Genomic DNA, 25,085 nt, shown 5'->3' on the forward strand with positions numbered 1-25,085 from the left:
CTCAAGCAGTATACTGTAATTACTTTTCCTGCACAACATTTTGTTTTTGCTAGTTAATAAATGTCTCACTTCTTTTATTTGCCAGTACTCTATATATTTGTTACTAATTCATCCCCCAAAACTCCCCCATTTGTATGTAAATCTCTAGTCAGTATGTGCAAAACATTAGCCGTCTGATCTGCTCCAGTCTGGACTGGTCCCCTCCAGCTCTCCACCACAGCTGTTGTCTTGGGATTGGCCTTCACCATCAGTTAAAGATCCCTTTGCTTCTCACTTAATTGGCTCTTTTTTCCTGGTTCCCATTTCTTCTTTCTTGGCTTACATTCTTGTTTTGGCAGAGCACATCCTCAAGCAGCTCCCTGATAAAGGTGCATTGGAGGTAAATTTTTGAGATCTTCTCTGAAAATGTTTCATACTCACAATTGTTGTAGGCTGGGTATCATTTTCCCTCAGAATTTTGTAGGTCTTGTTCCATTATGTTCTAGTTTCCAGCATTGATGTTGAGAAGGCTGATGCCATTCTGATTCTGGATTATTTTACTGAAATCTTTTATTGGGGGAATTGTTGTTTTACTTTTGCTTCCTCAAAACTTGTAGGATCTTTTCACTCCCCATTGAGCTGCCCCAGCAGATCTAAAGATGAATAAGTTGGTCCCCAAGGAGCTCTAAGGCCAATGGAGAAGGCATGTATATTTATTATCTATTACTGTGTAATAAATTACCCCCAAAATTAGAGAATTAAAACAACATTTGTTATCTCAGTTTCTATGAGTCAGGAATCTGGGCACTGCTTAGCCAGGTGCTTCTAACTCAGAATCTCCTACAGCAAAACCAGTCCATAATGACTGGGGCTATCGTCACCCCAGAAGCTTGAATGGGGAGGATATACTTCTAGCTCACTTTTGTGGCAGTCGACCCACCTCAAGTCCTTACTGACTGTTGGCTAGAGACATCTGTTGCTTGCCACTTGGGCCCCACCAAAGAGGATACTCCTAGATAGAAGTTTACTTCCTCCAGAGTGAGGGCTCTGACTAAGAGAGAGAGAGAGAGAGAGAGAGAGAGAGAGAGAGAAAGAGAAAGAGAGAGAGACCGACCCACATCAGAAGCCGCAGACAGTCTTTTTATAATTGATCTCAGACATGACATTCCTTAACTTCTGCTATATTCCTGTTGTTAGAAGGGAATCAGTGAGCACGGCCCGCACTCAAGGGGAGGGCACTCCACAGGAGAAATACCAAGAAGCAGGGATTCTTGTGAGCCATCCTGTCGGAGGCAGCCCACCACAACAGGCCAATGGCGATTAGAGAACATGTGTTAAGTGCTGAGAGAGGGAGGTGCAGGCTGTCCCAGGAGCTCTGGAAAAGAAATGCCAGCCTCTGCCTGAGATCAGGGAGGGCTTTCCAGAAGGAGCAGCTTTGGGTTGAGTCTTGGAAAATGAGTAGGAGACATACCAGGTGGACCAGGGGGTGAAAGAGCACCCCAGAAGGAAAAAAAAAAAGTATGTGCAAAAGCCAGAGGTACAAAAAGGCTTGGTGGGTCCTGGGAGCAACACAGCAGAGCACAGAGTAGAGGGTGAGATGGGAGGCTGGAGTGGGCAAGCCCAGTTCCTGAAGGACTTGCCTGCTCTCCCAAGGAGTTGGCGCTTCATCTTGGAGGCTCTGGTGAGCCATGACTAGCTTTCAGAGGAGTGAGATCACTGATTTTGTGTTGTAATACACTCTCCAGTTGCTGGCTAAGTGGAAGAGGGCTGGAAGAGCAGAGGTAGAATCAGGAGACCAGTGAGGAGGCTGTAGCAGGTATCCAGGTGAATCTGGAGTGAGATAAATATGACTAATGGGACTTTCACAGTGTCAGCAGAAAGGAATTCGGCCTATGAGCCAGGCGAAGGGAGGAGAAGATGGGAGGAAGAAACAGATGTGACTGGAGGGAGGCGTTGCATAGTCCAGAGCAAGTGGGCTCCTTGAATGCCTGTTTGCTGGCTAGACAAATGATGAACAGGCAGGATCTTGTTCCTGCATTATGGGAAATTTGACAGGGTTGGGAGGTAACCTTGGGGGCTTAAGAAAGATTGGTGTGTAGATGTCGGCCACCACTTTGGGTCCCTGGATTGGCCCTAGGAGATCCATTTCTAGGTCCTGTTAATTGTTCTTCCTTCACACCTCTTAGATGGCTTCCCATCTGTGCCTTGCAGCCAAAGCTCAGCTCCAGACCCAGGGCTTAGAACTCTACAGGGGCTTCTTAAACCCTCCCTCAAACCCACTCCAGCAGCCTTCAGAGCTAGGCTCCCCTACAGCCTTCTGAAGTACAAGGAAGACCTCAATGCCCTGAACTAACTGCCTGTTGCTGATCTGCCAGCTTCATCACCCTCTTCTCTAAATGACTATGGGCAAGTGAGTCGCTTCTTAGTCTTCTGCCTATAAAATGAGAAGTTTGGACCAGCTGCTCCCCATAGTCCCTTCCAGCACTGGATTGCAGGGATTCCATCTGCCACCCACCTTTCTGGGATCTGTAGGCTCCAGGCTGTTTCCGTAACCTGCATTCCAGCCACCCTAATGGTTGTCAGCATTTCCTCCTTCCCTCTGCACTGGCCTGCCCCTGGGAGCTGCAGAGGCTACAGTGAGCTCAGCTACTCATCTCAATTCTGCAAACCTTTTTTGAGGTTTGGTCTTGTTCCCAGTTGAGCACTTAGGTACTAGGACGGGGGTATCCTGGGCTAGGATCTGCCCAGCACACTACGAACCAGCAGCCAGACAGAATCTTCCGGAAGTCATATAGTCCATCCCTCTGCTCCAGGCAGGACTACTTTATTCATCCGAAATAATCTTTAAATAGGTACAGAAGAAACTTCACACTTTCATGTAACATATTCATATTTTGCAGATCTTCACTGGTGAGACTCTCTTAAATCTAGCCTAAACCCTTCGGGAAGCTTTAAAACAGAGAAGAGCTACATTTTAAGGGCGCCTGGACAGAAAACAGACTGAGTCCTGCCCTGCCCCACTCAGCTTTCCTCCTCCAGAGTGGGGCCTCCTCCAGGTGGGAAGGGAACCCCTTCCTTTCACTTCTAGGCCCAGCTCACACCTCTCTGGGGCCAGAGCCGCAGCTGCCCTTACTACCCGGAAGGTCGGGAGGTTGCTAAGGTCTGAAGACGTTATGTAACTGGTCTGGACCAGACATTCTGGTTCCACAGGTGTAGCCGGCAAGTTAAAAATTGTTCTAAAAGGGCAGTGCAGCTGCCTAAACACACAATCCTAGGGGAGGCGGCCAGGGGACAGAGGCCACAGTCAGCAGAAGGTGTGTTTTCCACAGGAACTTTGGGCCCAGTGTTCTGATCCCAAGAGAAATATCGAACTCAGGAACCAGTGGCACATGCCTGCTCCCCAGAAATAGGTGTTGTGGCTTATCACTTTCTAAGCTGTTTTCTCTAGAGCCTCCTCTGTTCCCCTCTGCCTGCTGTGAGAAAGCTGGCTGGCGCCTTCTCCATAATCCGATCTGGTCCTCATCTGTGTGTACATTAGAGTCTTGTTTTTGGTTTTTTTGATGTCTTGATCATTTCCATACTTTTAGGCACTCCTAACTTTCCCATACTTCTTCTTTTCTGGTTTCGTCTCTTCTTTCTTCCTTCCCCCCATTGCCTCCACTCCCCTCTACCTACTAAGCAATAGTGACACAGATTACTTTCTCTCCTCATTAAACTCTGTCCCTCACCTTAAGCCTCTGGGAAATGGCCTGGTGGAAGGAGGCAACCTCTGGTTCATCTATTGAGATATTGGGGAAGTCCCTTTACCTCTCTGGGCCTCTGTGAGACAGAGACAGTAATATCTACATTATTCTCTGCCTCACAAAATTGTAAACATTAAAAGAGGTGACACTGACTTTTGTATACATACACAAGGACTTAAAATGTTTTTTCCTTCATTTCATTCATTACATATTTATTAAGCACCTATCATTTGCCAGGTTTGGGGTAGGTTCTAGGGTATGTGAAGAAGAATGAAAGACATGTATGGAGTGATCCCTAAATCTGCTTATCAGAACTATGCGGAGGCTCTATGAAAGACAAATTACCAGCTTCCACCCAGACCTGCAGGCTCAGAATCTGCAAAGATGGGGCCCAAGGAGGAAGAGGTGGTGTCTGTGTTTTTATAGTTTCTCAAATGAGCCCAACCCCCAGGATTGGAAACCAGTGTGTTGTTGGCGAAGGAAGTTGCTGAGGGTGGGCTGGGAGGAGGAAAGACAAAGTGAGAACCTACTTTGGGAAGACTTAGATGGGCCAAAGTGGGGAAGGCAGGGGAAGAGGGGGACTAAGCTGGTGATAGGGAAGCGAGAGGATGTCTTTCTCCTGCTCCTTGACTAGCTCTGCCCATATACATCTGTTTCTAGACTGGCAAACAATTGGTGGCCATGACGGATTTTTTTTTTTTTTTCAAGTAATGAAAAGAAACACAAAGGAAATACAGTAGCTCTAATTATTTCTTCATGATAGGAGACATTCTTCCTTAGCTAGGATATTTTATAGGATATTTTGCTCACAGATCAGCCTGTCCCTGTTTGTTGTGTCCAGAGAATCACTGTAAAAGTAGGCCTATATTTTCCACTTTGTTCTTGGTTTATGCATAAGTAAAAAAAGAAAAGGTTTGTTTCTTTAAATATTAGTGATTTTTATTCTGATGTTTATGAAGCAATAACTAAGTTTTACTGCTTGAAATGAAATTCATGCTTCAACATTGATGATTTTGTGTGCATATATATTAAACTTCAGAAGGTTTTTAGGAACCAAAATCTGCTGTTCAGCAATTCCTTTATGCTACTACAGTTTTTTTTCTTTTGTTAAATTTAAAGTCAAAATGAATATCTGTAATTTTTAAATGTTAAGTGACTTTGTTCTTCATTTCACAATGATTTGAGGAGCCAGACATTACTGGTGGTAAGAGCAGTGAACCAAACAGACAAAAATCCTGATGGAGTTGCAGTCCAGTTGGGGACCGACAATAAGCGAGATTAACCAAGAAGTAAGAGCAGTAAAGAAGTAGACAGCAGTAAAGTCCTAAGGAGAAAAATACTAAAATCACGGATGAGAAATACGAAAGGAAAATAAAGGAGATGGGGTTGGAATTTTAAGTAGGGGAGCCTGGAAGATCGAAGATCGGCAAAGATTACATTTTAAACTTTTCATCACAGAAGATTTCAAAGACACACAAAGTTAGAGAGAATAATAAAATGAATACTAGACACAGACACACAATTACTGAGTTTCAAAAAATACTAACATTTTGCCAATTTGGTTTTTTTCTAATTTCTCCAACTTTTGCTTGCTTTTTTGTCCTAGGGTTTTTAAAAGCAAATTTGAGAACTTCCCTCACCAGTCTTAACTAATAAACTTATTTTTTAAATTACATATATACCCTACTAATATATACCCAACAAAATTAACAATAATCTCTTAATATTATCTAATAACCAGTCCATATTCTCATCTTCCAGTAGATTCAAAAACATATTTTTATACTTGGTTTTGAAATAGGATCATAAAGGTTAATTCTAACTGGTGACATACATTTTAACATTTTATTTTTCTATCATGAACATATATTACTTTTAAAAATTTTTTAAAGTGGAATTTTGAGAAAGAAAAAGAGAAGGTAACACTGGAGGAAAAGTTTGTTACAAATAAGACGAAAGATTGGGTTCATAAATAGCTAATAAAGACTGATAATGAACAAAGAATATGAACTAAATTTTAAAAATTTATTTTATTTTAATTAGTTTCAAGTATATAGAACATTGGTTAGACATCTATATAGTTCATAAAATGATCCCCCCAATTGCTCCCTCCCTCCCCTCACCCTCCACCTAGCCAACGTATTAAGGCTAACTGCATTCCCTATGCTGTGCTCCCCATCCCTGTGACCATCCATCAGCTACTAATTTGCACTTCTTCAACCCTTCACTCCATTCTCCCAGCCCCCAAACCTTCCTTCCCTCTGTCTGTCACCAAATTGTCCACTATATTTGTGAGTCTGTTTTTGATTAGTTTGTTTTTTTATTCCTTAGATTCTGCATATAAGTGAAATCATATAGTGTTTATCTTTCTCTATCTGATTTAAGTACCTTCTAGGTCCATCAAAGTAATATCTTTTTCCATCTCCTTCCTTTTCACATGTAGGGGTCTTGTTTTCTTATCCTTTCAGCCACTCTATCTTTTGGTTGGAGCACTTAATTCTTTTCCATTTGAGGTACTTATTGATAGGAATGTACCATTCTTTGTTTCTGTTTTTGATACATATTTTTTCTTCTTAAAGAAGTCCCTCCAACATTTCCTGTAATACTGGCTTGGTGGTAATAAATTCCTCTAGCTTATTTTTGTCTGTGAAGCTCTTTATCTGTCCTTCAACTCTAAATGATAGCTTTGCTGGATAAATTATTCTTGGTTGTATATCCTGGGTCTTCATCCTATTGAATATGTTTTGCTAAGTCCTTCTGTCCTGCATAGTTTCTTTTGAGAAATCAGCTGCCAGTCTTATGGGTTTTTCCTTATAAGTAACTATTTGTTTTTCTCTTGCTGCTTTTAATATTCTTTCTTTGTATTTAAGCTTTGGCATTTTAATTATGATGTGTCTTGGCGTGGGCCTCTTTGGATCCCTGATTTTTGGAATTCTCTGAGCTTCTTGGGTTTTGTGTCCATTTCCTACACCAAGTTGGGGAAGTTTTCCACCATTATTTCTTCAAACAGCTATTCAATATCTTGATTTTTTTCATATATGCCAATCAGATGGATATTTGGACCCTTAATAGTGTACCATATTCTCCTTAAATTATTTTTATAGTCTTAGCATCTTATCTTTTGCCATTCCAATTGTGTGTCCTCCTTGACTTTCCCATCCTCTCGATGGGGCATTTGATCCTTTTCTTTACTCACTTTATTTATTTCTTTGTTTATTCCATTTAATAAACTTCTCATTTCAGGTAATGTATTCTTCATTTCAGACTGGTTCCCTTTTATAATTTTCATTTCCATTTTTATGTTTTTTATCTCTTTGTTGAAGTTCTCACTAAATTTATCTACATTTCCCATAAGTTCATTGAGCATCTTTATAACCAGTGTTTTGAATTCTGCATCTGTTAGATTACTTGACTCCATTATATCTGAATCTCTGTTCTGTTCTCTCACATGGTTTCTGCTTCTTTGTCTTCCCATTTTGGCTGCCTTTCTGTGTCTGAGTCTATGTACTAAGCAAAGCTCCTAAGTCTCCCAGTCTTAGAGTGGATTTGTGAAGTAGGTGTCCAGTGGCACAGTCCTGAGAGAGGTTCAACTGCAAGCCAAACTTGCCCAAGCCTTTTACCTCTTTGGGACCACTTGTTAAGATTCAGTTAGTAATCCACAGATGCTGCGCTTATAGTTGTCTCAAAAGGCCACACCAGAAACCAAGGTCAACTGCCTCCAGTGTGAGTCTAAGCGCTGCCCAGCAAGGAGCACTTGACTTTCTGAGGATATACCTGGATGTGGCTTGGGTGGAGCTGTGAGCTGGAGGAGGAGTCAGGGAGTCCTCTGAACAGACCAATCTCTTATTCAGTCTGATGATGTCACGGCTACAGCGGTGATGTGTCTGGCACACTGGTATGGAGGAGGGCTCAAAAGAGGAACAATGGATACCACCGGCACTTCTATACAAGGTGAGTCTCGCCTCAGTCCTCACTCTGGCAATGTCTCCCTGTAAGTCTTTGGTGCCCCTGCATGCAGCCAAATCAGCACTGGTGCTCAGGGCAAGCAGGTCTGTCACAGCGAAAATCCACTCGCGGACACGACCCCTTTAAGAGGCATCTGCCGCAGCCTCCGTCTCAGCCGCTGACGACCGGGCAGCCGCACATCCTCGCCCCGTCCTACCTTCTGCTATTGCAGGGTGATTTCTTGGATTTCTCCCTAGTTGTATGACTTGTTCATCTAGATCCCAGGCATATTTTTCTTGCTGTTGCTCCCTGTTTCCGTCACAACTATGATTTGGTCGCCAGTGGGATGAACAGAGCCTTTGTGATCTACACCGTTGTTTTGATTGTGAACTAAATTTTATTCAACAGGAATTTAAGCAGTAAATAAACAGAATGATGTACCAGATTAAGTAAACAAGATTCAATCATGTTAACAACAACACTGAAGCTCTCTGCACAGTTAGCAAGAGCGTGCTCATATACTCATCTAAAATGTAATTGTTATACTGGGGAGAAACACAGTCGTAAATAATTTAAAAGCCATAAACAAACACATATTTAACAGCAAAAAGAAGAAAACTATTTATCCATAAGAAGATGAGTAAATAAATGATGGTTCAACAACTTGGGAGATCAGGCTGTCGTTAAAAATTCTATGTATTAACACTACAAGATTTTGAAGAAACATTTATGATAAAAATGTTAAGCAACATGCAAAATATAAAATAGATCACTGTAACTGCAATTATATAAAATATGTACAGCAGGAAGGATAATCAAGAAGGACTAGACAGAAAAAAGTAACATCCTTGGGCTAGAATGCTGAGATCATAGGTGATTAATTTTTTCTTTAAAATTTCCTTTACTGTCTTTATATTGTTTTCACAACAGTCTTTTTTAAAGAGAAGTCAAGATGTGAGTAAACACTTGTAATAATGTGGAAAATATGCTTACATGCGGTCTCCTCTCTCTCTTGAAGTCTCGCCCCACACCCTGGGAGAGTCCTGAGAGAAGCTAGCCAGGTAAACTCCGTTTTACTAGGCCACCAGCAGGCCCCAGCCCCTGACGCACTGTGGGAACAGCATAGCCGGCTCCTTGCCTTTGCTGAGCCCACCTCCTTGCCAAATTCATACATATTTTATCTCCATTTTAAGCTTGCAACTCAGTGAGATGGGTATTATTATCTCCTTTTCCTAGATTTAAAATTGAGTCAGAGAGAATTGGGTAACATGATCAATACTGCAGAGTAAATAAAAAGCAGACTATATTCGAGCCTCTGCTCTTAACCTCCATGCTGCACTGCTGCAAGGCTTGCTGTGTGGTGGAGTGAGCTCCCTAACACCCCCAGTCTCCTATTCACTTTTAGGTAACGAGGTAAGGTACCTGGAGGAAGAACCCACATCTCTGGATCTGGCTTCCAAGCTTCACGTGGGACCATCCACCTCCACTGACTTGTTTGTTTGTTCGTTCATTTGTTCATTCATTCATTCATTTATTCCATGCATTTCCTCGTACCAGGCACTGTACTGCCTCCGGGATATGCATAGTATGACACGGTCCCCATCTAACAAAGAAGACACATCAACAGAGAAGTATAATGAAATACTCTCTCCATTCAAATGTTATGGCTTCAGAGAGGATGTGCTGGACCATGTTATCTAAAACATCTCTCCATGTCCATTCATTCTCGCGTTACTCTGTTGGCTCTTCATATAATTTGTCACTGTCTGAAATTCTGTTCATATTTATAAGTTCCATGAGGATGAGGACTTTACTTATTTGCCTCTGTATTTCCCAGCACTTAGCACAGAGTAAATGCTTCATGCATGTTTACTGTTTACTGAATCATCTGAATGAATGAAAGTGTTGCAGGCACCATGATAGACCTTGCAGGGCTGAGCTGAGAAGGGAGAGGGGGCAATGATTTCAGAGGGAGGAGAAGGAATAGAGAAATTGTATGTGGAACAGTTTGGGAAAGGGAGGGAAGTATATTTCTTTGGCAAGAGGTCACAAATACACACAAGACCCTTCAAACCCAGAAGAGGGGAGTGAGTGGTCCATGGCTTTATATTTCACCCGTTTCAAAGAGACAATACTTAAAAAGATTGCATTCCCTTCAAATTAGCAGGTTATCTCCTATAATTTGGCCTAAGCAAATAATAATGAGATGGGGACGAAGAAGAGTACAAGGACATTCATCACAGCATTGTTAATAATGACAAAAAGCTGTGAAAGCCTGTCCAACCATAGGGAAATGGTTAAACGATGATTGAGTCATGAGATGGAACTGTACATACACCTTAAAATGCATACATAGACCTACATGTGTATAGATTTGGAAAGGTACTCAAGATGTATATTCCATGAAAAACCACATTCTCAAACAATATGTTTGATATGTCATTTTGACCATTTTTATCAATGTATGAGACAAAATATATTGGTTATCTCTGGTTTGGCCTACAGGTGATTTTTTCCCTTTTTTCGCTTTTTTTTCCCCTTAACTTTTCTGCAATAAATATAATAAAAATGAAAAGAAAATAAGATCTATGCTATCCTCTGGAGATGGGAATTAGGTGGTATATGACCTGTCAGGTGTGAGTTGAATAAAGGGAAAATCATGTGTCATTCTAGGAAGCAGGATCCCCAGGGGAGAAACCTCAGCTGCCATCCATCCTCAGAGGAAACGAATCTGCCTCTGGAACAGGAAGGTATTGAAACCCAGTCAATCAACTAACTCTAATCAGCTTAGTGTTCATTCAATACACTTAAGGATTAGCCTGCCAGGTGCAGAGATAATGGATTAGAATGCAAATTGATTTCAGATCACAGGGTCTGTTCCAGAGGTGGCAGTGTGGGGTAGAGTTAAACTGCCTATATCGGCCTCCAAGCAAGTGCCAACTCTTTTAGGGACTGGGGTGTCTGACCCTCATCAGGAGGAGAAGTGGCAGAGCTTCTTCCCTGGGGACCCCTTTCTTGTTACTCCTTATTCAGGGAATTCTTCCTTATACTAAATTAAGTTTTCTGGCACCATAATTATAAATGTAATATTTTCATTGTTTCCCTCTGATTATAGAATAAGTGAAAGATATAAAAATAAGTATATAAATAATAAGAAGGAAAATATCACTGAAAAATTCATGTCCTAAAAATATTACTACTTGCTTTTTTTAGATTTCCTTCTATATACTTCAATTCATAGACATTGGTGTAATTGGCATCACCTTGTGTGCCCTTGTGGGGTCCTGATCTCCTCAAGCATGCAGGCTCTCCAAGTACCGAGAGAAAGGCCTCGAAGCCTCACTCCTTGGGCCTAGCTCTGCAGGCAGGGCTTGGGCCACGCTGAGAGCATTGTCTGGATGGACACCTGCCTGGTAGAGATACAGACACCTCTTCTCCTCAGCATGTGCTGTCCCGAAAACCCTCAAGGAAGAAGACCTCTTCAGCTAAAGACTAAACTCTCTTGGGGAAGAGCACTTGGAGGGGAAAGGTATCAATCTGGGATTAAGACTAGGAAGGCCCTTATAACTGTGTGTTTCTGTTTCTTAAGATAGCACCCTGCACAAAGGGAACACCAGTAACATCCTTCATTTCACAACGCCATTTCCATTGTCTGGCTCCGGCTCTGCACAGACTTCCTGGGTCTGCCTCGCTAACGTTAACAGTTCCAATGAAACAGTGGTGATTTTGCTTGTTTTTGTTGCTGGCAACTCATAGAGGCAAAGCTGGAAGCTCTGACTTGTTCCTCTTTCTCACAAAGCTTGACCTGTCACTGAGTCTCTGATGTGGGAGGAGGCAGTTCCCACCACCAGGCTTGAATGCTGGGCTGTTTACGTGGCTCACTCAGCTTGAGACCCTGAAGAGTCGCCATCTGTGTCCCCCGCATCCAGTCTGCTTGAGATAACCCAGTGCAGCCAAGGCATGTAGCCCGATGCCAGCCCCCAGACGGGCCCCACCAGCCTGGTCTACACAAGCCTGGCAACCCACCCTCGTACCCCTCTGAGCTGGCCCAAAACTATGCCTGCCTCCCTCAGCTCCCCACATTTCTCCCTAGGCTACATTATGCAAAGCATAAAACCTCTCCTCCGGCCCAGCCATTTGCCCCTGGTTTTTCGTCACAATCCCCAAACCTTTACTTTCTAATTGCCCCTGCAACAGTATTCCGTGGAAATTCTTTTTACAATTTGTTCCTCTGATTGAAACGTCGCAACGGTTTCCTTCTTTACTAACGGTGATATGCAAGTCCTTATGATGGCCACCTTCTCCAGCTCCTCGGGGCTACTGGCTATTCCTCCAATACCCCACCCATGCTTCTGCCTCGGGGCTTTTGCTCGGCTGTCCCTTCTACCTAGAATGCTCTCACCTCAAGTATCTATTTGGCAACCTCTCTTACCTCCTTCACTCCTTTGTCCAACCCTCAGCTTCTCAACGAGGCCCTCTTTGCCCCCAAATTTAGTAAATACTGCAGTCTCATTCCCATCAGCACTCCTGATCCCCCTCACTCTGCTCTACTCTCTTTTGCTAATAGCTCTATTACCTTCTAACGTATCACATAATTAACTCATCTAGTATGTCTTTTTTGCCATCCAACCCCCCATCACCCAGAATGCAGGCTCCATAAGGGCAGGCATCTCTGTCTCTTTTGTTCGCTGATGTATCTCAAGCGCCTAGAATGATGCCCCACACAAAGCAAGTTATTGAATGAGTGATGAATGAATGAAAGGTATTCAGACTTCAATGTACTGATCAGAAGAGATTCCTGATGAGGAGGAATAAGTGTACCTTTACTTGGAACAGAGGCAGACATCGGGTGGAAGGTGTCTACCACAGCCTGAGCTCTCAGTTTGCTTTGTAATCTCCAGCTCATTCTCTCACTCTGCCCAGTTTGGAAAGGAAAGGAAGCAGGCTACACACACACACTTTACATCTGCCTGCGATGCGAGGCCTCCTGGAGACTTCTAAGATAAATAGACGGAGATGTCCTTGGACAACCTTAGCCCCCATCTTAGGCCAATTAGGTTAGACGTCAGAGAGCTTCTAGGACTGTCCCAGGGAGTGAGGTGCCAGCGCAGGTGACCGAGGGCCTGCAAAATCACTCTTTCTGGAGATATTTTTCTTCCTGGGCCCAGTGGGGGTATATCTTACCAGAAAGAAACATGAGGAATTAAATGATGCCCCAAAAGTTCCTCAGGCGGCTGAAACGTCATAGAAAGAGCATGTATTTTGTAGCCCAAAAATGTAGATCCTGCCTCTTCCACTTACTAGCTGAGTGATAGGTTTTAAAACCTCTCTGTGGTAGGCATCCCAAGCATGTCCATGCCCTAATCCCCAGAACTGTGAAGGTGTTAGTTACATTACATGGTGAAGGCAACTTAGCAGATGATTTAAAATATAGACCTTGATATGGGAAGAGTGTCCTGGATGATCCAGGTGTGCACAATCATGACTGTGGCCAAAGCTGCAGGGAAGGGAGGCACCCAGGTCAGAGAGGGAGAGAAGCTACTCCTGGCTGCTCTCAAACTCAGTCTTAAAAAGCCATGCCACTGATAGCCACGCCCAAGGTTAGGTGAGGTGAGGCTAAGGTAAGGAGACAGAACTTTCCTGATGGACACTTCCAACAGCCCTTACCTTCTCTTCCTGCTTCACTTCAGCTCAGCAAGCCAGGCCCTGCTGTGTGTGAAGACGAGGCAAAGACAGAGACTCCAGGGAAATGTGAGCCCTTCCTTGCCTCCCAGGGCACCATGGCCTGGCATTTGCTGCTTCTCCCTCTGCAGTCAGGAATCCCCTTGCATCCCCCAGGCACCTGAGAAATATCTGGCCCCCTGGCATCCCCACTTTGCACCCTTTCCTTCCCTCTCTCTGCTTGCCCTGTCCTAGTTGAGGATGGGGAGGGAAGGGGCGACCCCTGAGCTGTTTGAGGCTGGAGGGGGCAGTCCTCAAGATGACAGCTCAGAGCAGGAGTGTCAGAGGCTGCCTCATTGACCTTCCCGCCAAGGAGAGAACAGCCTCAAGAGTGGAAACCCCACCCTTCTGAGGCTGTCAGGAGGGCAGTGAATCTCCCTCCCGGCTGCTATGGAAGGTCAGCACCACAGCGGTTGAGAGAAAAGTGGTCGGAGACCCCGTTTCCTGTTTCACTATCGCCCCCCACCCATGGACAGTTCCATCCCTCTGGGAAGCACCTCATTGACCCTGCTCCCCCAGTACACATTAGCCAAGTTAGAAGGGCCCTTCGAGGCCATCTAGCGCAACCCCTTGTCATACACTTGGGAAACTGACGCCCCGAGAGAGGGACCCTTTCATCGCATAGACAGTCGCTGTGAAGTCAGTGATGAGGCCTCAAACCTTATCCTTCTCCCAAACTTACACACCATACGCCCCACGAGCTGCACCAAAAAGCAAGTCCAAGACCCAAAGGCTTAGCTCCACCTCCACCCACTCCTGGTCCTATCCCCTACATTAGCTTGCAGCTTCTAGATTCTAGACAGGAGCCAGGCCATCCTGTTTACTCTTAGCCAGAGGGGCTTATCACAGAGGTAATTGTATTCTCCCAAGATTAAATAAAAACAGCCACACTTCCAGATATTCATTCATTTATTTATTATTTATACCACACCTACTGCCAAAACATATTTGAGGTGGCTCACAATAAAAGCCACACATGTAACAGAACTATTCAAAAGTGAATAAATGTCTAGACAGTCAAAATCTTTCAATATTTTCAGACTGTGGAGGAAATTTTGTTTTTTAAGGACACAAGAGACCTTTGAGGTGCCTCTCGTTCTCGAGAGGGTCAGGTCTTGAGTATAAACACTTAAAGGTGCCTGGTTAAGTTGAGTAGTTAGAACTGGGGCATTTGATAGAGCACAGAGACCAGGGGTAGGAATGGACAGACACCAGCAGTCCAAGAGCAAGTGCAGGAATAAAAGGCCCATTTTCTCCTAACCCCATTTCTTTCTTCTTGGAAGCTGAGGTATGATGATGTGATGCTTGGAGCTATAGCCATTATCTTGTGGCCATGAGGCAAGACACATTCAACATGCTAAGGATGACAAGTGAAGGGGCCTCTGGTGCTTGATGGTAGAGCTGAGCTGCTGAACCAACCCTGAAGGGTCACCACCCATTGTCTGAGAGACAATGAAATGTTCTATTGTTTAAGTCACTATCAGACAGGTGTTCTGTTCCTTGCAGCTGAATGCATCCAAACTGATAAAATTAAAGCTCATGTGATCAGCATGAGATACAATGGAGCACAAAGGATGATTTGTTTTACCCAGGTGGATCATAAAAGATTTCTCAGAGAACACCTCTGAGAAGGGTCTTGAAGGATAAGTAGGAGTTTGCTAGGCAGTCAGGGGGAAAGAGGCATGCCAGGCTAGCATGCGAAAAAGAACAGAGGCAGGAAGGAGGATGAGGGTTAGAGGGGCCACTTGCAGAGGGCTGAGAGGTGATAAGGCATCTAGGGGAATGTAAGCAGAACACTAGGGATTAAGAGCTAGGATGAGGAGTATGGCCTTGGTCGAGTGGGCAGTAGGGTGCCAGTAAAGGAATTTAAACAAGGGCTAAAACCAGGAGTTGGAGGAAGTCAAGGTTCCAAAATATCTGGGTGATTGGGCTCCATAGAGAAAGGTGAGTGTCGGGAACAAGTCAGAAGGACCTGGACCCCTGAAAAGGAACCAGGATTAGTATCAAGACTTTCTCACCAAAGAATTTCTCACTTTTGTTGTAGGCCTTCTCTAGGGACTCTGTTTTGTGGGCACCTGTTACTCTGATAGTGGCTCTTGGGAAAGCCTAGACAAAGATCAGAAACCCTCAGAAAGAACATGATGTATGCTAACACTTCAGCGAATCTAACCAGACCTATAATGGCACAAATGAGGAAGCAGCCCTGCGAAGGGATGTGAGCTGACCAGGCCACACAGCTACCTAGAGGCAGAGCAGAACTGCACCCCACTTAGTCTGGTCCTTCAACTAGCACTCAGCTCCCCTCATAACTACAAATGGCTATGGATCAAACAGAGAACAAATGAGAAAACTCCAGGCCCAACAGGATGACACAGCCCTGCTTCCCCCCAAACAAAGAGAAGACAGATCAACAACGTTTGAAGCATATCAATAGGGCCTGTCCCCCAGAGCGAGGAAGTTAAAGATAAAATTCCTTAAGCCCACACTGATTACTTTTAATACCCTTTCAGAATTCCTAAGAAACTAAACTTTTATTTACAAAAGTACCAACAAGCTTTGAAGTTGTTTGAAGATAAAAGATACTTTATGGTCCAAGGCTGGTGAGAGGAAGGCTCGCAGGTATTTTGAAACAAACTTTGGCGAGCTCATCACAGTTTGAAAGGATTCCAATATACCACAGTGCCGGAGCCCACCGGCAGAGATCGAACAGCACCTAAAAGAGGAGGGTGAAGCCTCAGAATAAAGAAGAAGACAGGAAAGCGCTTCGGGAGGGCATACAGTCACTGCTGCAGCCCCGGAGTTTATTTAGCACAGCTTTTATATAAGTTTTTGGATACAATAGCAGAGTACCAGAGTAGATAGCAAAGCACAGAGGACAATAGCGAAGCACAGAGTACAAGGGCAAAGCACAAAGTACATTACCATAGGAATGCTTACATTTACATAAGTTCCTATATATCCTTCCCTCAGGGTACCAACATCCTTTTCTGGGCTGAAAAACATTCCACTATCTTAAGAGGATTTCTTTAGGAGGCAAACCTCCCCTCCAGGTTCAGTAAGGTGTAACTCCACACCCTTCTTCCTAGAACCATTGTTAAGCAGTCTCAGCAGCTGCTTCATGGCTATCAGCTACGTGACTTCTTCAGTGTCTCTTAATGGCTCCCAACATGTCTCAAAACGGCTCCCGACACCACAGACGTATTTGTCATCTAGCTGTCTCACCTAGCTGAGACAACACACGCCAGTCTCAGCATCTTTCGAGGCTGCTCACCTAATGTGCTGAACCGCCCAGGCTGCCTGGGTCCAATCCCAGCTTCGTCACTTACCAGCTGGAGGCAAGTCACCTAACCATTCTATGCATTGGTTTCCTCATCTGTAAGCAGGCACAATAATAAGTCACCAACTCATAGGGCTGTTGCGAAGATTAAATGAGTTTTGTAAGGGCTTATAGTGATGGTTACACTTTGTTGGTGTTAGCTATCATCAACAGTTCCATAAATGCCAGTTAGAAGAAATATCCATCCCAACCGTATCTAGTCTGGCCATTCATTCACCTGCAGGGGCAGGTGAGATAGGCCCTTGCTATTAAATGTGGTCCCTGGACCAGTAGTAACTATCACCTGGGAGATGGCAAGGAAGGCTGAATCTGAGACTCCACCCCAAATCTACTGAGGAAAATTTTCACTTCAACAAGATCCCCAGGGGATTCAGGTGAGCATGAAAATTTGAGGAGCTTTGGGGCAGGCTGCCGACATGGGCACTGAAAGCATCTCCCAGTGGAGGGGCTTTGCAGCCAGGATCCTGCTGGCCCTCCTGGTCCTGAGACCAGTTATGTTAAGCTGCTGTGTAACGTCTCTCTCTTGCATGCTGGAGATCCTGGCCCCCGGGCCTCTCCATCCCGATGCCTGCTTTCTGCACATTTTGGATGTCATGTCCATTTCCCTTTCTCTGGTTGGATCTAACAGGTGGGAGCACAGAGGAGACTCTGGCTTTGTCTTGAGTTTACCTGGAACAGAGAGTTGGTGGTACATATTCTGTGGAACCCCAGTTTTCCTTGAGGGTGACCTTTGAATTCCAGCGGCAGTAGAGCTCAAGGCAACTTCTCTGATAGTCATGCAAGGTCAGCTCACCCTGCCCGCTGGGACAGTCATAGGGCTGGCTGTGGGGATGACTAATTTTGAGAAGTTGGGATCAGGTAAAAGCACTCAGCAGAGCAAAGAAGAAACCATCTACTCATTAACTCTTTCCCGTATCATTTTTATAGGTGACTATACTTTAATTTACTTACCTGGTTCAAACAGTTTCACTTCCTCTAGAAGTCAGGAAAGCCTTGGCATGGCTTGGCATCACTAAATATTTGTGTGACCTCAAGCAGGTCTTCATGTCTGGGTTCACATGGGATTAGATATAAAATGAAGGAAATCCTCTAAGATCCTTTCTTTCTGTTCAGCAGTAAGGGTAGACATGCCTGAATTGGTAAATGAAAGTCAAGTTAATAAATGGAAAACCAAGCTGTGAAACGCAGACTCGATGCTCTAAACTTGTACTGTCCAATGAGCCACTAACCTCATGTGGCAATGAACACCTGAGATGTGGCTACTCTGCACCGATGCACGCTGCAAGTGTAAAAGACATACCAGATTTTGAGACTTCGTATGACAAAAAGAATAGAAAATATCTCATTCATATGTTGATTACAGGTTGAAATTATAATATTTTGGATATGTTGGGTGAAATAAAAACTTATTTCACTTGTTTTTTCTTGTTTCTTTTTTTTTTTTACTTTAAATATGGCTACTAGAAGATTTAAATTACACATGCGAATTATATCATACTTCTATTGAATAACACTGCCCTAGAGCTATTTAACTTCTCAAAAAGAGAGGTATAGAAATAAAGATTAGTTTATCCTTGAAGAGGAACTTGTGGGAATTATTTCCACATTTAACCATCAAGGAAATAATCTATTGGGAACAATATGAGGAATGATTCTATAGATATACTAATGAAAGTTCCAGATTTTGCCTGTACAGCCACCAAATGTCAGAGTTTAAACCTATTGTTTTGTCTTTGGAGCACAACTCAGTCCTTGCTTTAGGGTCAGTTTGTTGAGAAGTAGGGACAGGTTTCTGGAGTGTGGGGATAGTTCTTCAGGTCCTCTAATGACCTGGCAGACAGATAAATAAAGATTTGAAATAAAGAGATGTGTTAATGCTAGGAATGGTATTGCAATAGATTTTCCTGATACAGTGAATTCTTCCTCTGGTGTAGATGCAATGCTCTGTGGTTTAGATAAAGACGGGAAGAGTGGCGAAATGTTAGCAGAGATTCATTGGAGGAAGTTACCAATCCATGTCTCTGCGGATCAACTTCCTCACATAAAATTCCCTACAGAAACCCCACAGGCATGTGCCACGTGGATCTCAAGAAACTGGACCTTTCCTTTCTTGACCTCCTTGCTGGCTTCCCATCAGCTGCCATCCTGGGACACCTGGCCTGGATGCCCCATTTCCCTCATACATGTCTGACCCTTGCTCTGTCTGGGGGCTGGGGGAGCCAAGGTGGCACTTAGAGTGAGGACTGCAAGGGGACAGGAAAGGGACAGCACTTGTTTAGGTTTCAGCTCTCGGCCTCCTGTTGTCCAGCTAATGTCCCTGCCTAGCTACAACCCAGCAGACCTGGAGTACCCTCCACTCTGGCTTCCATTGATCCTAGCCAGCTCTCTGAGCCCTCGACTGTGAGGGTGGGACAATGTGGATAGGGCCACTGTCCCCACTGGGGACTATGAGGCACGAGGACTGCATAGCCTGTCCTCTGGCCTTGGGGCCAGAGCTGCTTTGGCCATTTACAATAAGCTCATTTTTCCCTCAGTGGTTTGGAGAGGAACCAAACTTCCTTGACCTAAGCTCTCATTACACAAACAAACGACTCCTCAAAAAGCCCTAGAATGAAAAGGACATGGTGACTATACTTTTGGAATAAAAAATTTGGACACAGGATCAGATAAGAACGGGCTTATTTATAGTGTGAATGGGGCTGTCTCTGCTTATTCCATGGAGGTCATCTGCTCCAACCCCCACAGGACACCACTCTCCATTCACCCCAGCCACTGAGCACTGAGCTTTCGTTAAAAGGCTCCAGAGAGGGGGACTCCTGGCTCCACAGTCCCAGCAGGAGGAGGGCATTTTTGGTTCTGGTCCTCCCATGGAAAAGAGCCCCCGGGTGCCTGGGGCTTTCTCAGCTGGCCTGGCCCTGATCGCCTCAAGCAGTAGGATTAAAACTGGCTTCATCATTGTCATTCTTTTTTCTGTCATTGTTCGTCCATTGGCTTTCCTTTGTGTATTTTTATCTTACTTGATATTTCCTAGAGTGATTGTAAACAAAATAGATGAGTTCAGAATGAGCCAAGAATTTGGAGGAATTTCTCTCAGAATAGAAACCTGTTCAGAGTAAGTGTTCTTGGTTTCAGTACTGCTGACTGAGGGCCTAGTGAGTTTCCTCCCCTTTAAAAATGTAAGGCGGGTATCCGCCCTCAGGAATATTTTTGCTGATGAGAGAGGCTCATATCCTCGGGGATAGGAGTTTGTTCCAGGATGGTGTTTAGGTTGAGATGGTTTCTCCTCCCAGATGTCCCCCCCCCACCCAGGCCAGGCCTGCTGGTGGCTCCCTGAAGGGACTAATTGTGGGAGGTGTTTTTTGGAGTAAATTGCCCTTGCCTCAGAGCAAGTGAACGGGAAGAACAGGAGCAATAACTCGAGCTTACCTCGTCGGCTATGTTAGAAGCACCCCAAAGTTCCATCTGTCAATACCACTTGCCCCTTCCCAGCCACTTAGCTGCAGCCATGTGTTCTGGGAGCAATCCTGTTTTGAATTAGGAGGATACGAGGAGCTGAATTTAATTCTGATCCTGCTCTGACACTATTATTTATCTATAATCATAATCATTCATCATCTGTTGCACTCTTGCCATGTGTCAGGTGTTTACACATGTACTGTCATTTACAGCTTTGAGAGCCTCCCTATGAGGAAGGAACTATTATTAAGGTTATGTATAATAACATGATAGAACTGAGGTTGGAGAGATTCAGTAACTTAGTCACAGAGCCAGGTTCACTCCAGCTCCAAATCTGCATTTTGTCTTTCTTGATTTTTTTTTTCTGTAAAATATATTCTTAAAATAGTATATGTGACATATATAAATGGCTTAATGAATTACAATATATATTTTATATACAAATAATTTGTTGGTTATATATGTTAGAAATATATTTGTTTGTAGCTTGTTTTTGCTTCCTTTATGAAATGCTTTAACAAAAATGAATTCATTTTAATAGAATAGAATTTATCAATATTTTCTTTTATGGTTTGCACTTTTTATAGCTTATTTAAAAAATCATTTCTAATTCCTAATAATTCCTAGAAAAACATCTAATAAAGATGTTGTTTTCTAGTTTGGCTTTTCAATTTTATGTCTTTAAACCCTAGTTTTCTTTTTTCTTTTTCTTTTTTTTTAGGTGAGGCAACCTTTGGTCGACCTCACAGATTGCAAAGAACTTGGTCAGCTTACAATCCCTTATTTTTTGTTTTTTATACCTACAGTACCTGGTCTTCCTAGATGGTCTCCCATTCAAGTACTAACCAGGCCCAACCCTGCTTAGCTTCCGATATCAGACGGGGTCGGGCTTCTTCAGGGTGGCATGCCCGTAGACTAAACAGCCTAGATTTTAAAAAAATTTTTTGAGCATAATGTAAGCTAGGGTGCTTGTTCTTTCTATTTTACTAAGTTACAGACGATGTGTATGCTCTCTAAACTCACACAGGAACTACACGCACAAGGCTTACTTCTTTCCATTGAATCTTACAAGATTTTATCTACTATCCACTGTGGACTTATCTAGAAGTACGTCCTGTCTAGGGGTTTGGGGTTGGAAGGAAATGATGGGTTGTTAAAGTTTTGAATCATTAATAAAGAATTTACTGTTAAGAAGGACACCATATATTTTCTAGCTTCCTGAGTCATTGTGTTCACGTATAAAGAGAGGCTTATATGGGTTCCGCCAGCCGCTGGGATTCCCAAACCCACTCCTTTTGAAATGAGTCTGGTAAACAACGATATGATGCAGTGAGCCTATGGTTCTTGTTCACATTCTGTTTTGTTACTTATCTTTCTCCACGGGCATACGCTCTGGTCCAGACATTTTTTCTTAAGATCTTATAATCATCCTCTACTTTTTCACAAGTAGAAATAGGTATTTATTAACAAGTATGGTAACTGCATGACTGAATGCTTAAAGAGCAAGGGATAAATGTGATTAAAATCAGTTGGGCCATGTTTGGGTCATTAGGTCCAAACAGTTGGCTTACCATAAGCCTACCACAGTTACTCCAGAAAAAAACACTCAAAGCTGATAGTCTTTCATGTTTGAATTGGTAAAACAGAGGAAGTTAAGGGAGTTTTTTCTTATTCGATATGAAAATGTTCTTTTATTTTTAAGTCACTATTGTGTAAGTTTAAGCAGAGGCTTCTGGAAGACCTTTGCAGCCAGACTCCTAATGCAACAAAAATGGCACTTAAAAAATTGCACTATATATATAATATATTATATACCAATAAAGCATGTGTGTATGTGTGTATAAAATATATGGAGAAAGGGGAAGAAAACATACTACAGAGACTATAAAAAGAAAAACAAATTTCTTCCTGGCCCACTCCCTAAAGTTATTCATTATCAATAATATCTTATATATTCTTTCAGAAATTATTTTAAGCATATATAAGCCAAAAAATATTTATATTTCCTCTTTTATAACATAAATGGAATCACATTAAAATGCTATTCTGCAACTTACTTTCTTTTATGGTTATATAATTTACAGACAATAAAATTCACTGTTCTTAATTATTCAGTTGGATGAGATTTGATTATTGTGCGTACCCATGTAACCGCCACTCGAAATGAGATATATAACATTTCTAAACCCCAGAAGGTTTCCTCAGTACCCTTTCCAGTCAATTCCCACTGCTCCCACTTTCTATCTTGGATATGATGGGCTCTCAGTGCAGAGAGCTCTATCTTGTTCCTTTCAACAGTTGTATGGCATGCATGACATGCATTTATCAAGTCCCTTATAAATAGACATTAAGGAGGTTACTATTAAAAAATTGCAAATATAATAAATTTAACAGATTAAATTCAAAGTGACCGTGAGGCAGTCCTCTCAGCACGAAGCCGCCTGGGTCTTCTGTTTCAGCCTGGACCCCTCTCTGATCTTAACCTTTCTTGGGTTGTGTTTGGCAAAATCAGCTCCATCAAGTTAAATTCCAAATCCCTCCGTATCAATGTAAGATGGTGCTACTATTAAGAAACCACCCCCAACAGTAGACACTGTTGATTTTACAACAAATACAATATTTCTAAAACCTCGTGCCATCCACCAACCCTCTCTCTTTAAAGGGACTCTCTGGACCTCAGTGTGTGCAGATATACGTTATGGGGAGCAAAGAGATGGCCACTAAGGATCTTTCTTCCCAGCTCCAATGCTTAAGGGAAACAAGTAGATGAAAAAATGTAATTATGGGCATAAATCTAAAAATATTTCTTAAAATAACCAACAAAAAGGAACTGAGGTAGAGGGACTGCAGATCAACAAATCATTAAAAAATAAAAGCTGCTTTGATATATAATGAAGCATATAACGTAGAGGAATGGCTAATATGATATCTTACTTAAGTAGTAAGCACATTCTAGATTATATACAAGAAAAGTGAACAAATATATGATTCTGGCAGGAGTAAAACAAATAATAAAGTTAAGTTATATCAAAATAAAGCGAATGTAATCTTGGTAACTAGTGTAGTTTTATGCATGAAATTCAGGGTCCATAACGCAGGGTGTTGGTTGGAAATCAGAACATGTGTCACCTGACAATAGATAATCATGATAATCCTGGTCAATAGACTCAAGACTAGGTTCCTCTAAATATAGAGCTAAAATTGGGAACGTAGACCAAAGGAAAGTGAACCATTTCCACAGAGAAGAGAGCTTCTCTCGCTTGCTCCACTGCTTACTAGCACCTGTTCTGCACCCCAGAAATATACTGGAGAAAATTCTGTCCAGTTAAATAACTATTATAATGACTATGGCCCCCCAGGAAAGAGGTAAAATATACATTTCAAGACACATTCACACTTTACGTGTACACAATTGCGAACTGTGCCAAGGAGCTCCAATGACCCTCTTTGGAAATCTAGAATAGTCACCCCTGAGTCCCATAAGATTTGCTACTACTCAGGCCCTCTCAACTGAACCGCAGCAGATGCATTCCTTTCGATCTCTATAGCTGGATCCGTGACCTGCAAGTTACCCAGGAGAGCAGGCATGTTTTCAGGGGTTAAGGTTCATTTCGCAACCTCTGTGTGTGTTCCCTTCTCTGCTGAAATCCCTGAAGTTAGAGCTCTATAAGAAACTGATCATCAATAAACTTTAAATCTTCATTAGCCTTGAAGATTTTTGCAACTTTTCTAACATGAAGCAAACAGTGGGTTTTTCTTTTTTGCTTAACTTGGGACTTCAGGGGAAAATGAAAAAAAAAACAGCTTTTACTTAAGAGCCTTTCAGAGTGGAGCAACTTCAATGCCAAGTACTTCTGAGAAGTATGACTTGGATTGTTCCTCTTCAGTGGTTCGTGGGATTATCAAAATTATTTTTTTCAGTTGGGTAGGAGTAGAGGGAATATTAGGATTTCTCTATTTTCTCCCAGTCTCTAACTTTGATGAGTTTCTACACAAGTCTAGAGACATCCCTGAGGAGACAGTGCCCTGTCGGGGGGACTAAGAGGGTACATGCCCATTGTGGAGACAAACGCAGGAGACTGTCAGAGACAGGGCTGTTTAAAAATCAAACTTACAACTGTTGTAGGTAGGGTGTCTGGGAAACAGACCGAGAGGGAGATGTGCACATAGGAAGTTGATTAGAGATGCCCTCAGAAGTTACATGTGCCAGAAAGGAGGGCAGCCAATTGGGCAGTGGTTGGCCTGGGTAGCAGGTGTAATGCAGGCCTTTGTCGATTCTACGGTAGAAGCTCTTGAGCTGGGATAGCCTTTCCATGAGGAGGGCATGACCTTGGGTGAGGCAGTTCTCCTCAGCCTCACAGAATCTCCAGAGAAAGACTTCCTTCGTCTTAAACTCATTCTACTGAGCATCCTTCTGATTACATTTCTGTTTCCTCTGTATTTGTCAGGTAGGAAAAGACTGTCCCACACAGGTGCATGGGAAAAGTCTGGAATACCTGGTAGTTTTATCTTTATACTTGATTTTACCCCTATATCATTCCAAAAGAGGATTTGAGATTACAACAGGGAGAAATAGAACTTTTTAATTCTTATACTGGCTACCATTTATTAAATACTACTATAAGTCATATATTAGGCAAATGATTTTATACGGATTATGTTATCAATTCTCAGACCCACCTGTAAGGTAGGGACTATTATCTTATAGATAAGGACACAGATACAACTAGTTTCAGCATTTTGCCTTAGGTCACACAGTTGGTGAAAGGCAATGCAGAAGGTTGGACTGACTTCAGGTCTGTTGTTTTAACCATTCGGTCCTATTGAAGATGACAGGAACATAAGATAAAACCAGGCGGGTAGGGCCCTTATCTCAAAAACGCACACCCTAAACAGTTGCTGGA

The 25,085-nt window shown here is 42.9% G+C and overlaps 1 pseudogene; it reads right to left on the reverse strand.

Annotated features, from left to right (window-relative positions):
• Positions 1 to 20,978: 20,978 nt before the first annotated feature.
• Positions 20,979 to 21,097, reverse strand: LOC118602414 (annotated as a pseudogene).
• Positions 21,098 to 25,085: the final 3,988 nt, after the last annotated feature.

The sequence above is a fragment of the Rousettus aegyptiacus genome, unplaced genomic scaffold (genome assembly GCF_014176215.1).
Source record: "Rousettus aegyptiacus isolate mRouAeg1 unplaced genomic scaffold, mRouAeg1.p scaffold_m13_p_4, whole genome shotgun sequence".
Classification (NCBI taxonomy): Eukaryota; Metazoa; Chordata; class Mammalia; order Chiroptera; family Pteropodidae; genus Rousettus; species Rousettus aegyptiacus.